Source organism: Rutidosis leptorrhynchoides, chromosome 6 (genome assembly GCF_046630445.1).
Source record: "Rutidosis leptorrhynchoides isolate AG116_Rl617_1_P2 chromosome 6, CSIRO_AGI_Rlap_v1, whole genome shotgun sequence".
NCBI classification, from domain to species: domain Eukaryota; kingdom Viridiplantae; phylum Streptophyta; class Magnoliopsida; order Asterales; family Asteraceae; genus Rutidosis; species Rutidosis leptorrhynchoides.
Window position 1 is genome coordinate 395255757 of NC_092338.1, and position 14573 is coordinate 395270329.

A 14573-nucleotide genomic window follows, 5' to 3' on the forward strand; every position below is an offset into this window, starting at 1 on the left:
GTTAACTATATATATATATATATCCATATATATGTCATCATATAGTTTTTACAAGTTTTAACGTTCGTGAATCACCGGTCAACTTGGGTGGTCAATTGTCTATATGAAACATATTTCAATTAATCAAGTCTTAACAAGTTTGATTGCTTAACATGTTGGAAACATTTAATCATGTAAATATCAATCTCAATTAATATATATAAACATGGAAAAGTTCGGGTCACTACAGATGATATCTTAGGATTTCAGAATCAAATTGTGATGAAAAAATTCATTCACGATGATTTAGAGTGGTTAAGGAGTAAGGTATTCGCTAAAGATTTCATCAGAACAGAATCATCAGGATTCTTTATGTACAAGTTTAGTCCTTGTAATTTGTTCAGAGTCTCCTTCATGGTTTGCTCAATCCGGTTTTTCAGTACCAAATTTTCTATCTAGCGTTCCTAACACTCCTTTCTTTATCATCAAACTTTTGGCCATTTAGGCCATCTACAATTTTACTGTTTCCTCTGTATTTAATGCAGCCATATGTGAATCGTCAGTTATCAATCCGAGGTGGTTTCAGGAGAATGGTGTTTTTAGATGATTAAACGCTGATGGTAATATGGTGGAATATAAAAGGTTCTCCGGTAACAATAAAAGAGCACGCAGTTATATCAAGATTATAATAAGGTTGTTTCGAACGAAAAGTCGAAGTTGACTTGCTGGATCTGTGACAAAATTGGCTACTCGAACAGGAGTTGCAAAGTTATTTTCGGTGATAATAATGTCAAAGGAGCTAGCACAAATATGTGTTAAACGTTTTCTCAGGTTTCGAGTGTTTTCATGTGCATAACTATATATATCAATCTTTTCTTCCGTAGATGAAGTGCGGTTGGTTCATCCTCTCGATTGAGGTATTTTCAAGAATCACGAAAAGTTTGAACGCAGATTGTAATCATCAAGATACAAATGAGGTTTAAGATGAAAATCAAGTGGCAAACTTGAAGAATTGTTTAGTTTCATATGTTATAATCAATATTTAAATTCATTTTAATTGTCCATTGTTGGTAGTCCTCAGTTGATTAGTCCACAGTTAGCTAGGATTTGGTTAGCGTGGATTCTTAACAAAATTTCTCATAGTTAATTTGTTTGTTTCTAACAAATTTTATTTCGTCAAATGTTTTCTTCATTATGCCACTTGTTGGATTCTGATAGGTCAAAATCCAAATATGAAATTGAACTTGGATGAAAATAGTTGCTCTTTGGTGAACGGATATGTATATGCGTGAGTTTGAGCAGTGTTGTTAATGACTGCTGAATCTGAATTGAAGAATGTACAGTGTAACTTATTAATGTGAAATCTTAAGTATTCTTCGGGTATTACCTACCCGTTAAAATATTTTCACCATTAACAGTTTGTACGAAAGAATTTTTAGTTACAATCTTTATGAAAATATACTTACATATATATTTTCTTCAGATGTAATCATGGATTTAATGAGTCAATATAATATTAGACTCATTTGAATTTCGATTTGAGCTAGAATAAGTAATCTCTAAAACTATTAGGAATCACATATTCTTCGCAAAATATTAATCAAGTTATGGTTCAATACTTCATCGTTAATTATTAGGATCCACATATTCTTCGCAGAATATTAATGAAGTTATGGTCCAATACTTCATTGTTAATTGCTGTTGGTACTCCTTGGTATCTGTGGTACGTATGATGTTGATGTTCGTGGAATAGATTGTGAAATTGAGGCTTGGGATGCGGGTGTTGTTGTTGGTGGTACTGTTGGTGCCGGTAATGTTGCTGAAGCTGGTACATTTTGCACCATATTTTTCAAGGTTACAACTAGGGTGCGAAGCTCGTTGACTTCTTTCATTATTCCGGGATGATTGTCGGTCAGAACGAGCGGATGAATAAGGTTTTGAATTTGAGATAGTATATGATCATGGCGAGGTATTCGGGAAATAAGGGTGAAAATGGTGTTTCAGATTGGTTCATACGAGTAGAATTGTTGATGAAACTGAACGAGGATGTAATTGTAAGCATTTTTGTTAAGTAGAAGTATTTTGATAAGTGTATTGAAGTCTTTCAAAAGTGTATAAATACATATTAAAATACTACATGTATATACATTTTAACTGAGTCGTTAAGTCATCGTTAGTCGTTACATGTAAGTGTTGTTTTGAAACCTTTAGGTTAACGATCTTGTTAAATGTTGTTAACCAAATGTTTATAATATCAAATGAGATTTTAAATTATTATATTATCATGATATTATCATGTATGAATATCTCTTAATATGATATATATATACATTAAATGTCTTTACAACGATAATCGTTACATATATGTCTCGTTTAAAAATCATTAAGTTAGTAGTCTTGTTTTTACATATGTAGTTCATTGTTAATATACTTAATGATATGTTTACTTATCATAGTATCATGTTAACTATATATATATATCCATATATATGTCATCATATAGTTTTTACAAGTTTTAACGTTCGTGAATCACCGGTCAACTTGGGTGGTCAATTGTCTATATGAAACATATTTCAATTAATCAAGTCTTAACAAGTTTGATTGCTTAACATGTTGGAAACATTTAATCATGTAAATATCAATCTCAATTAATATATATAAACATGGAAAAGTTCGGGTCACTACAGTACCTACCCGTTAAATAAATTTCGTCCCGAAATTTTAAGCTGTTGAAGGTGTTGACGAATCTTCTGGAAATAGATGCGGGTATTTCTTCTTCATCTGATCTTCACGCTCCCAGGTGAACTCGGGTCCTCTACGAGCATTCCATCGAACCTTAACAATTGGTATCTTGTTTTGCTTAAGTCTTTTAACCTCACGATCCATTATTTCGACGGGTTCTTCGATGAATTGAAGTTTTTCGTTGATTTGGATTTCATCTAACGGAATAGTGAGATCTTCTTTAGCAAAACATTTCTTCAAATTCGAGACGTGGAAAGTGTTATGTACAGCCGCGAGTTGTTGAGGTAACTCAAGTCGGTAAGCTACTGGTCCGACACGATCAATAATCTTGAATGGTCCAATAAACCTTGGATTTAATTTCCCTCGTTTACCAAATCGAACAACGCCTTTCCAAGGTGCAACTTTAAGCATGACCATCTCTCCAATTACAAATTCTATATCTTTTCTTTTAATGTCAGCGTAGCTCTTTTGTCGACTTTGGGCGGTTTTCACCCGTTGTTGAATTTGGATAATCTTCTCGATAGTTTCTTGTATAATCTCCGGACCCGTAATCTGTCTATCCCCCACTTCACTCCAACAAATCGGAGACCTGCACTTTCTACCATACAGTGCTTCAAACGGCGCCATCTCAATGCTTGAATGGTAGCTGTTGTTGTAGGAAAATTCTGCTAACGGTAGATGTCGATCCCAACTGTTTCCGAAATCAATAACACATGCTCGTAGCATGTCTTCAAGCGTTTGTATCGTCCTTTCGCTCTGCCCATCAGTTTGTGGATGATAGGCAGTACTCATGTCTAGACGAGTTCCTAATGCTTGCTGTAATGTCTGCCAGAATCTTGAAATAAATCTGCCATCCCTATCAGAGATAATAGAGATTGGTATTCCATGTCTGGAGACGATTTCCTTCAAATACAGTCGTGCTAACTTCTCCATCTTGTCATCTTCTCTTATTGGCAGGAAATGTGCTGATTTGGTGAGACGATCAACTATTACCCAAATAGTATCAAAACCACTTGCAGTCCTTGGCAATTTAGTGATAAAATCCATGGTAATGTTTTCCCATTTCCATTCCAGGATTTCGGGTTGTTGAAGTAGACCTGATGGTTTCTAATGCTCAGCTTTGACCTTAGAACACGTCAAACATTCTCCTACGTATTTAGCAACATCGGCTTTCATACCCGGCCACCAAAAATGTTTCTTGAGATCCTTGTACATCTTCCCCGTTCCAGGATGTATTGAGTATCTGGTTTTATGAGCTTCTCTAAGTACCATTTCTCTCATATCTCCAAATTTTGGTACCCAAATCCTTTCAGCCCTATACCGGGTTCCGTCTTCCCGAATATTAAGATGCTGCTCCGATCCTTTGGGTATTTCATCCTTTAAATTTCCTTCTTTTAAAACTCCTTGTTGCGCCTCCTTTATTTGAGTAGTAAGGTTATTATGAATCATTATATTCATAGATTTTACTCGAATGGGTTCTCTGTCCTTCCTGCTCAAGGCATCGGCTACCACATTTGCCTTCCCCGGGTGGTAACGAATCTCAAAGTCATAATCATTCAACAATTCAATCCATCTACGCTGCCTCATATTCAGTTGTTTCTGATTAAATATGTGTTGAAGACTTTTGTGGTCGGTATATATAATACTTTTGACCCCATATAAGTAGTGCCTCCAAGTCTTTAATGCAAAAACAACCGCGCCTAATTCCAAATCATGCGTCGTATAATTTTGTTCGTGAATCTTCAATTGTCTAGACGCATAAGCAATCACCTTCGTTCGTTGCATTAATACACAACCGAGACCTTGCTTTGATGCGTCACAATAAATCACAAAATCATCATTCCCTTCAGGCAATGACAATATAGGTGCCGTAGTTAGCTTTTTCTTCAATAACTGAAACGCTTTCTCTTGTTCATCATTCCATTCAAATTTCTTCCCTTTATGCGTTAATACAGTCAAGGGTTTTGCTATTCTGGAAAAGTCTTGGATGAACCTTCTGTAGTAACCAGCTAGTCCTAAAAACTGGCGTATGTGTTTCGGAGTTTTCGGGGTTTCCCACTTTTCAACAGTTTCTATCTTTGCCGGATCCACCTTAATACCTTCTTTGTTCACTATGTGACCGAGGAATTGAACTTCTTCCAACCAAAATGCACACTTTGAAAACTTAGCGTACAATTCTTCCTTCCTCAATACTTCTAACACCTTTCTCAAATGTTCACCGTGTTCTTGGTCATTCTTTGAGTAAATAAGTATGTCATCAATGAAAACAATGACAAACTTGTCAAGGTATGGTCCACACACTAGGTTCATAAGGTCCATGAACACAGTTGGTGCATTAGTTAAACCAAACGGCATGACCATAAACTCGTAATGACCGTAACGTGTTCTGAAAGCAGTCTTTGGAATATCATCTTCTTTCACCCGCATTTGATGATACCCGGAACGTAAGTCAATCTTTGAATAAACAGACGAGCCTTGTAGTTGATCAAATAAGTCGTCGATTCTCGGTAGTGGGTAGCGGTTCTTGATGGTAAGTTTGTTCAACTCTCGGTAGTCGATACACAACCTGAATGTACCATCTTTCTTCTTGACAAACAAAACAGGAGCTCCCCACGGTGATGTGCTTGGTCGAATGAAACCATGCTCTAAAAGTTCTTGTAATTGGCTTTGCAGTTCTTTCATCTCGCTGAGTGCAAGTCTATAAGGAGCACGAGCTATTGGTGCAGCTCCTGGTACAAGATCTATTTGAAATTCAACGGATCGCTGTGGGGGTAATCCCGGTAATTCTTTCGGAAATACATCGGGAAATTCTTTTGCAATGGGAACATCATTGATGCTCTTTTCTTCAGTTTGTACTTTCTCGACGTGTGCTAGAACAGCATAGCAACCTTTTCTTATTAGTTTTTGTGCCTTCAAATTACTAATAATATGTAGCTTCGTGTTGCCCTTTTCTCCGTACACCATTAAGGGTTTTCCTTTTTCTCGTATAATGCGAATTGCATTTTTGTAACAAACGATCTCTGCTTTCACTTCTTTCAACCAGTCCATACCGATTATCATATCAAAACTCCCTAACTCTACTGGTATCAAATCAATCTTAAATGTTTCGCTAACCAGTTTAATTTCTCGATTCCGACATATATTTTCTGCTGAAATTAATTTACCATTTGCTAATTCGAGTAAAAATTTACTATCCAAAGGCATCAATGGACAACTTAATTTAGCACAAAAATCTCTACTCATATAGCTTCTATCCGCACCCGAATCAAATAAAACGTAAGCAGATTTATTGTCAATAAGAAACGTACCCGTAACAAGCTCTGGGTCTTCCTGTGCCTCTGCCGCATTAATATTGAAAACTCTTCCGCGGCCTTGTCCATTCGTGTTCTCCTGGTTCGGGCAATTTCTAATAATGTGGCCCGGTTTTCCACATTTATAACAAACTACATTGGCATAACTTGCTCCGACACTACTTGCTCCGCCATTACTCGTTCCGACACCATTTGTTCCTTTTGTTCTATTAACCCCTGGTCCGTAGACCTCACACTTCGCCGCGCTATGACCATTTCTTTTACACTTGTTGCAAAATTTGGTGCAGAACCCCGAGTGATACTTTTCACACCTTTGGCATAGCTGCTTCTGATTGTTGTTGTTGTTGCGGTTATTATTATTGTTGGGATGATTGTTGTAGTTGTTGTTGTTGTTGTTGTTGTTGTTGGGCCGTTTGTTGTAGTTGCGATTGATGTTGCGATTGTTGGGATAATTGTTGCGATTATTGTTGTAATTGCTGTTGTTGTTGTATTGGTGATTCTTATCACCATTTTCCTCCCACTTTCTTTTGACTTGCTTCACATTGGCCTCTTCAGGAGTCTGTTCTTTAATTCTTTCTTCAATCTGGTTCACTAGTTTGTGAGCCATTCTACATGCCTGTTGTATGGAGGCGGGCTCGTGTGAACTTATATCTTCTTGGATTCTTTCCGGTAATCCTTTCACAAACACGTCGATCTTCTCTTCCTCATCTTCGAATGCTCCCGGACACAATAGGCACAATTCTGTGAATCGTCTTTCGTACGTGGTAATATCAAATCCTTGGGTTCATAACCCTCTAAGTTCTGTCTTGAGCTTATTGACCTCGGTTCTGGGACGGTATTCTCGTTCATCAAGTGCTTGAATGCTGACCATGGTAGTGCGTACGCATCGTCTTGTCCCACTTGCTCTAGATAGGTATTCCACCATGTTAATGCAGAACCTGTGAAGGTATGCGTAGCATACTTCACTTTGTCCTCTTCAGTACACTTACTTATGGCAAACACCGATTCGACCTTCTCGGTCCACCGTTTCAATCCGATCGGTCCTTCGGTTCCATCAAATTCCAAAGGTTTGCAGGCAGTGAATTCTTTGTAGGTGCATCCTACACGATTTCCTGTACTACCAGATCCAAGGTTATTGTTGGTATGTAGCGCAGCCTGTACTGCGGCTATGTTTGAAGCTAGAAAAGTACGGAATTCCTCTTCATTCATATTCACGGTGTGTCGAGTAGTCGGTGCCATTTCCTTCAAAATAGTCAAATGGAACAAGTTAATCATACAGAATATTAAGAGTAGTTAATAGTATTTCGTAGCATAATATGAACTCATTTATAAAAGCTTTTTCTTCATATTAGCGTTTTATAAGTTTAAATTCGGGTAGTACCTACCCGTTAAGTTCATACTTAGTAGCTAATATACAATTCAACTACTACAATTCTATATGAAAAACTGATTATAATAATATTTCGCGTTCAAACTTTTATACAATATTTTACAAACTTACAATACCGCTTATTTTACATAAAGCATGAAATATAGCACACAATAACTTTGATACAAGATAGTTGTGAAGATAATTCTAGCTAGTACACAAGTCGTTCAGCAAAGGCAATAAAGACACGTAATTCATACGTCCAGAAATAAGTCATGCATTCTGGTTTTACTAGGACTACTTCCCATCCTTGGTCTTGTGGAACATAACCGTTATGGCCGTTGATAAGACAGCGTGTTGTAACGTCGTCAAAGGGACGAGGGTTACGTAATGTCCAACAGTCCCGTAACAATCTAAAAACCTCATTTCTTACCCCAATTACTGACTCCGTCACTTGTGGGAACGTTTTGTTTAATAGTTGTAGCCCGATGTTCTTGTTCTCACTTTGGTGAGAAGCGAACATTACTAATCCGTAAGCAGAACATGCTTCTTTATGTTGCATGTTAGCCGCTTTTTCTAAATCACGAAGTCCAATATTCGGATATATTGAGTCAAAATAATTTCTTAACCCATTGCGTAAAATAGCATTTGGGTTCCCCGCAATATATGCGTCAAAGTAAACACATCGTAACTTATGGATTTCCCAATGTGATATCCCCCATCTTTCGAACGAAAGCCTTTTATAAACCAAGGCATTCTTGGAACGTTCTTCGAATGTCTTACAAACCGATCTCGCCTTAAATAGTTGTGTCGAAGAATTCTGACCGACTCTAGACAAGATTTCATCAATCATGTCTCCGGGTAGGTCTCTTAAAATATTGGGTTGTCTATCCATTTTGTGTTTTTATACTGTAAAATAGACAAGAGTTAGATTCATAAAAAAAAAATACTTATTAATACAAGCAATTTTTACATATATCATAAAGCATAAGCACACTATATTACATATATTACACCACACGAATACAACTATCTTATTCCGACTCGCTTGTTTCTTCTTCTTCAGTTTTGGTTCGTTTTGCCAAGTTTCTAGGGATATATGATGTTCCCCTAATACTAGCTGTTATTTTCCACAACGGTTTAGAAAAACCTGGTGGTTTAGAGGTTCCTGGGTCATTGTTACAACTTAAGGACTTCGGGGGTTGACGATACATATAAAGTTCATCGAGGTTGGAATTAGATTTCTCTATTTTTATGCCCTTTCCCTTATTATTTTCTTTTGCCTTTTTAAATTCAGTTGGGGTAATTTCTATAACATCATCGGAATTCTCGTCGGAATACGATTCATCGGAGAATTGGTAATCCTCCCAATATTTTGCTTCCTTGGCGGAAACACCATTGACCATAATTAACCTTGGTTGGTTGGTTGAGGATTTTCTTTTACTTAACCGTTTTATTATTTCCCCCACCGGTTCTATTTCTTCATCCGGTTCCGATTCTTCTTCCGGTTCCGATTCTTCTTCCGGTTCCGACTCTTCTTCCGGTTCCTCTTCGGGAACTTGTGAATCAGTCCACGAATCATTCCAATTTACATTTGACTCTTCATTATTATTAGGTGAGTCAATGGGACTTGTTCTAGAGGTAGACATCTATCACATAATATCAAACGCGTTAAGAGATTAATATATCACATAATATTCACATGTTAAAAATATATAGTTTCCAACAAAATTTGTTAAGCAATCATTTTTCAAGTAAACACGGTCGAAGTCCAGACTCACTAATGCATCCTAACAAACTCGATAAGACACACTAATGCAAAATTCTGGTTCTCTAAGACCAACGCTCGGATACCAACTGAAATGTCCCGTTCTTATTGATTAAAAACGTTCCATATTAATTGATTTCGTTGCGAGGTTTTGACCTCTATATGAGACGCTTTTCAAAGACCGCATTCATTTTAAAACAAACCATAACCTTTATTTCATCAATAAAGGTTTAAAAGCTTTACGTAGATTATCAAATAATGATAATCTAAAATATCCCGTTTACACACGACCATTACATAATGGTTTGCAATACAAATATGTTACAACAAAATAAGTTTCTTGAATGCAGTTTTTACACAATATCATACAAGCATGGACTCCAAATCTCGTCCTTATTTAAGTATGCGACAGCGGAAGCTCTTAATAATCACCTGAGAATAAACATGCTTAAAACGTCAACAAAAATGTTGGTGAGTTATAGGTTTAACCTATATATATCAAATCATAATAATAGACCACAAGATTTCATATTTCAATACACATCCCATACATAGAGATAAAAATCATTCATATGGTGAACACCTGGTAACCGACAATAACAAGATGCATATATAAGAATATCCCCATCATTCCGGGACACCCTTCGGATATGATATAAATTTCGAAGTACTAAAGCATCCGGTACTTTGGATGGGGTTTGTTAGGCCCAATAGATCTATCTTTAGGATTCGCGTCAATTAGGGTGTCTGTTCCCTAATTCTTAGATTACCAGACTTAATAAAAAGGGGCATATTCGATTTCGATAATTCAACCATAGAATGTAGTTTCACGTACTTGTGTCTATTTTGTAAATCATTTATAAAACCTGCATGTATTCTCATCCCAAAAATATTAGATTTTAAAAGTGGGACTATAACTCACTTTCACATATTTTTACTTCGTCGGGAAGTAAGACTTGGCCACTGGTTGATTCACGAACCTATAACAATATATACATATATATCAAAGTATGTTCAAAATATATTTACAACACTTTTAATATATTTTGATGTTTTAAGTTTATTAAGTCAGCTGTCCTCATTAGTAACCTACAACTAGTTGTTCACAGTTAGATGTACAGAAATAAATCGATAAATATTATCTTGAATCAATCCACGACCCAGTGTATACGTATCTCAGTATTGATCACAACTCAAACTATATATATTTTGGAATCAACCTCAACCCTGTATAGCTAACTCCAACATTCACATATAGAGTGTCTATGGTTGTTCCGAAATATATATAGATGTGTCGACATGATAGGTCGAAACATTGTATACGTGTCTATGGTATCTCAAGATTACATAATATACAATACAAGTTGATTAAGTTATGGTTAGAATAGATTTGTTACCAATTTTCACGTAGCTAAAATGAGAAAAATTATCCAATCTTGTTTTACCCATAACTTCTTCATTTTAAATCCGTTTTGAGTGAATCAAATTGCTATGGTTTCATATTGAACTCTATTTTATGAATCTAAACAGAAAAAGTATAGGTTTATAGTCGGAAAAATAAGTTACAAGTCGTTTTTGTAAAGGTAGTCATTTCAGTCGAAAGAACGACGTCTAGATGACCATTTTAGAAAACATACTTCCACTTTGAGTTTAACCATAATTTTTGGATATAGTTTCATGTTCATAATAAAAATCATTTTCTCATAATAAAAACTTTTAAATCAAAGTTTATCATAGTTTTTAATTAACTAACCCAAAACAGCCCGCGGTGTTACTACGACGGCGTAAATCCGGTTTTACGGTGTTTTTCGTGTTTCCAGGTTTTAAATCATTAAGTTAGCATATCATATAGATATAGAACATGTGTTTAGTTGATTTTAAAAGTCAAGTTAGAAGGATTAACTTTTGTTTGCGAACAAGTTTAGAATTAACTAAACTATGTTCTAGTGATTACAAGTTTAAACCTTCGAATAAGATTGCTTTATATGTATGAATCGAATGATGTTATGAACATCATTACTACCTTAAGTTCCTTGGATAAACCTACTGGAAAAGCGAAAAATGGATCTAGCTTCAACGGATCCTTGGATGGCTCGAAGTTCTTGAAGCAGAATCATGACACGAAAACAAGTTCAAGTAAGATCATCACTTGAAATAAGATTGTTATAGTTATAGAAATTGAACCAAAGTTTGAATATGATTATTACCTTGTATTAGAATGATAACCTACTGTAAGAAACAAAGATTTCTTGAGGTGGGATGATCACCTTACAAGATTGGAAGTGAGCTAGCAAACTTGAAAGTATTCTTGATTTTATGTAACTAGAACTTGTAGAATATATGAAGAACACTTAGAACTTGAAGATAGAACTTGAGAGAGATCAATTAGATGAATAAAATTGAAGAATGAAAGTGTTTGTAGGTGTTTTTGGTCGTTGGTGTATGGATTAGATATAAAGGATATGTAATTTTGTTTTCATGTAAATAAGTCATGAATGATTACTCATATTTTTGTAATTTTATGAGATATTTCATGCTAGTTGCCAAATGATGGTTCCCACATATGTTAGTTGACTCACATGGGCTGCTAAGAGCTGATCATTGGAGTGTATATACCAATAGTACATACATCTAAAAGCTGTGTATTGTACGAGTACGAATACGGGTGCATACGAGTAGAATTGTTGATGAAACTGAACGAGGATGTAATTGTAAGCATTTTTGTTAAGTAGAAGTATTTTGATAAGTGTATTGAAGTCTTTCAAAAGTGTATAAATACATATTAAAACACTACATGTATATACATTTTAACTGAGTCGTTAAGTCATCGTTAGTCGTTACATGTAAGTGTTGTTTTGAAACCTTTAGGTTAACGATCTTGTTAAATGTTGTTAACCCAATGTTTATAATATCAAATGAGATTTTAAATTATTATATTATCATGATATTATCATGTATGAATATCTCTTAATATGATATATATACATTAAATGTCTTTACAACGATAATCGTTACATATATGTCTCGTTTAAAAATCATTAAGTTAGTAGTCTTGTTTTTACATATGTAGTTCATTGTTAATATACTTAATGATATGTTTACTTATCATAGTATCATGTTAACTATATATATATATCCATATATATGTCATCATATAGTTTTTACAAGTTTTAACGTTCGTGAATCACCGGTCAACTTGGGTGGTCAATTGTCTATATGAAACATATTTCAATTAATCAAGTCTTAACAAGTTTGATTGCTTAACATGTTGGAAACATTTAATCATGTAAATATCAATCTCAATTAATATATATAAACATGGAAAAGTTCGGGTCACTACAGATGATATCTTAGGATTTCAGAATCAAATTGTGATGAAAAAATTCATTCACGATGATTTAGAGTGGTTAAGGAGTAAGGTATTTGCTAAAGATTTCATCAGAACAGAATCATCAGGATTCTTTATGTACAAGTTTAGTCCTTGTAATTTGTTCAGAGTCTCCTTCATGGTTTGCTCAATCCGGTTTTTCAGTACCAAATTTTCTATCTAGCGTTCCTAACACTCCTTTCTTTATCATCAAACTTTTGCCATTTAGGCCATCTACAATTTTACTGTTTCCTCTGTATTTAATGCAGCCATATGTGAATCGTCAGTTATCAATCCGAGGTGGTTTCAGGAGAATGGTGTTTTTAGATGATTAAACGCTGATGGTAATATGGTGGAATATAAAAGGTTCTCCGGTAACAATAAAAGAGCACGCAGTTATATCAAGATTATAATAAGGTTGTTTCGAACGAAAAGTCGAAGTTGACTTGCTGGATCTGTGACAAAATTGGCTACTCGAACAGGAGTTGCAAAGTTATTTTCGGTGATAATAATGTCAAAGGAGCTAGCACAAATATGTGTTAAACGTTTTCTCAGGTTCCGAGTGTTTTCATGTGCATAACTATATATATCAATCTTTTCTTCCGTAGATGAAGTGCGGTTGGTTCATCCTCTCGATTGAGGTATTTTCAAGAATCACGAAAAGTTTGAACGCAGATTGTAATCATCAAGATACAAATGAGGTTTAAGATTAAAATCAAGTGGCAAACTTGAAGAATTGTTTAGTTTCATATGTTATAATCAATATTTAAATTCATTTTAATTGTCCATTGTTGGTAGTCCTCAGTTGATTAGTCCACAGTTAGCTAGGATTTGGTTAGCGTGAATTCTTAACAAAATTTCTCATAGTTAATTTGTTTGTTTCTAACAAATTTTATTTCGTCAAATGTTTTCTTCATTATGCCACTTGTTGGATTCTGATAGGTCAAAATCCAAATATGAAATTGAACTTGGATGAAAATAGTTGCTCTTTGGTGAACGGATATGTATATGCGTGAGTTTGAGCAGTGTTGTTAATGACTGCTGAATCTGAATTGAAGAATGTACAGTGTAACTTATTAATGTGAAATCTTAAGTATTCTTCGGGTATTACCTACCCGTTAAAATATTTTCACCATTAACAGTTTGTACGAAAGAATTTTTAGTTACAATCTTTATGAAAATATACTTACATATATATTTTCTTCAGATGTAATCATGGATTTAATGAGTCAATATAATATTAGACTCATTTGAATTTCGATTTGAGCTAGAATAAGTAATCTCTAAAACTATTAGGAATCACATATTCTTCGCAAAATATTAATGAAGTTATGGTTCAATACTTCATCGTTAATTATTAGGATCCACATATTCTTCGCAGAATATTAATGAAGTTATGGTCCAATACTTCATTGTTAATTGCTGTTGGTACTCCTTGGTATCTGTGGTGCGTATGATGTTGATGTTCGTGGAATAGATTGTGAAATTGAGGCTTGGGATGCGGGTGTTGTTGTTGGTGGTACTGTTGGTGCCGGTAATGTTGCTGAAGCTGGTACATTTTGCACCATATTTTTCAAGGTTACAACTAGGGTGCGAAGCTCGTTGACTTCTTTCATTATTCCGGGATGATTGTCGGTCGGAACGAGCGGATGAATAAGGTTTTGAATTTGAGATAGTATATGATCATGGCGAGGTATTCGGGAAATAAGGGTGAAAATGGTGTTTCAGATTGGTTCGCCGGTGAGTGATTCAGGTTCTTCGCCAAAAGGTGAATTCGTTTGGTGGAAGGATCGCCTTCTTCTTGTCTCCAATGATTGAGTAGACTACGAACTCATCAGATGAATTGGGGATGGCTGATTGATTGAGTCATTCTGGTGACGCTGCTTTCGGAGCTGGAGTGGGACTCCATATCGGAATCTGGGGGACTTGAACTAGTTGTGAGTTCCATTACGTACGATTGAATGAAGGAGTTTTCGATATGAAATGATTTTCGGATATCGGATGATCTTCTAATTACATAGAATACCTATAGTACAG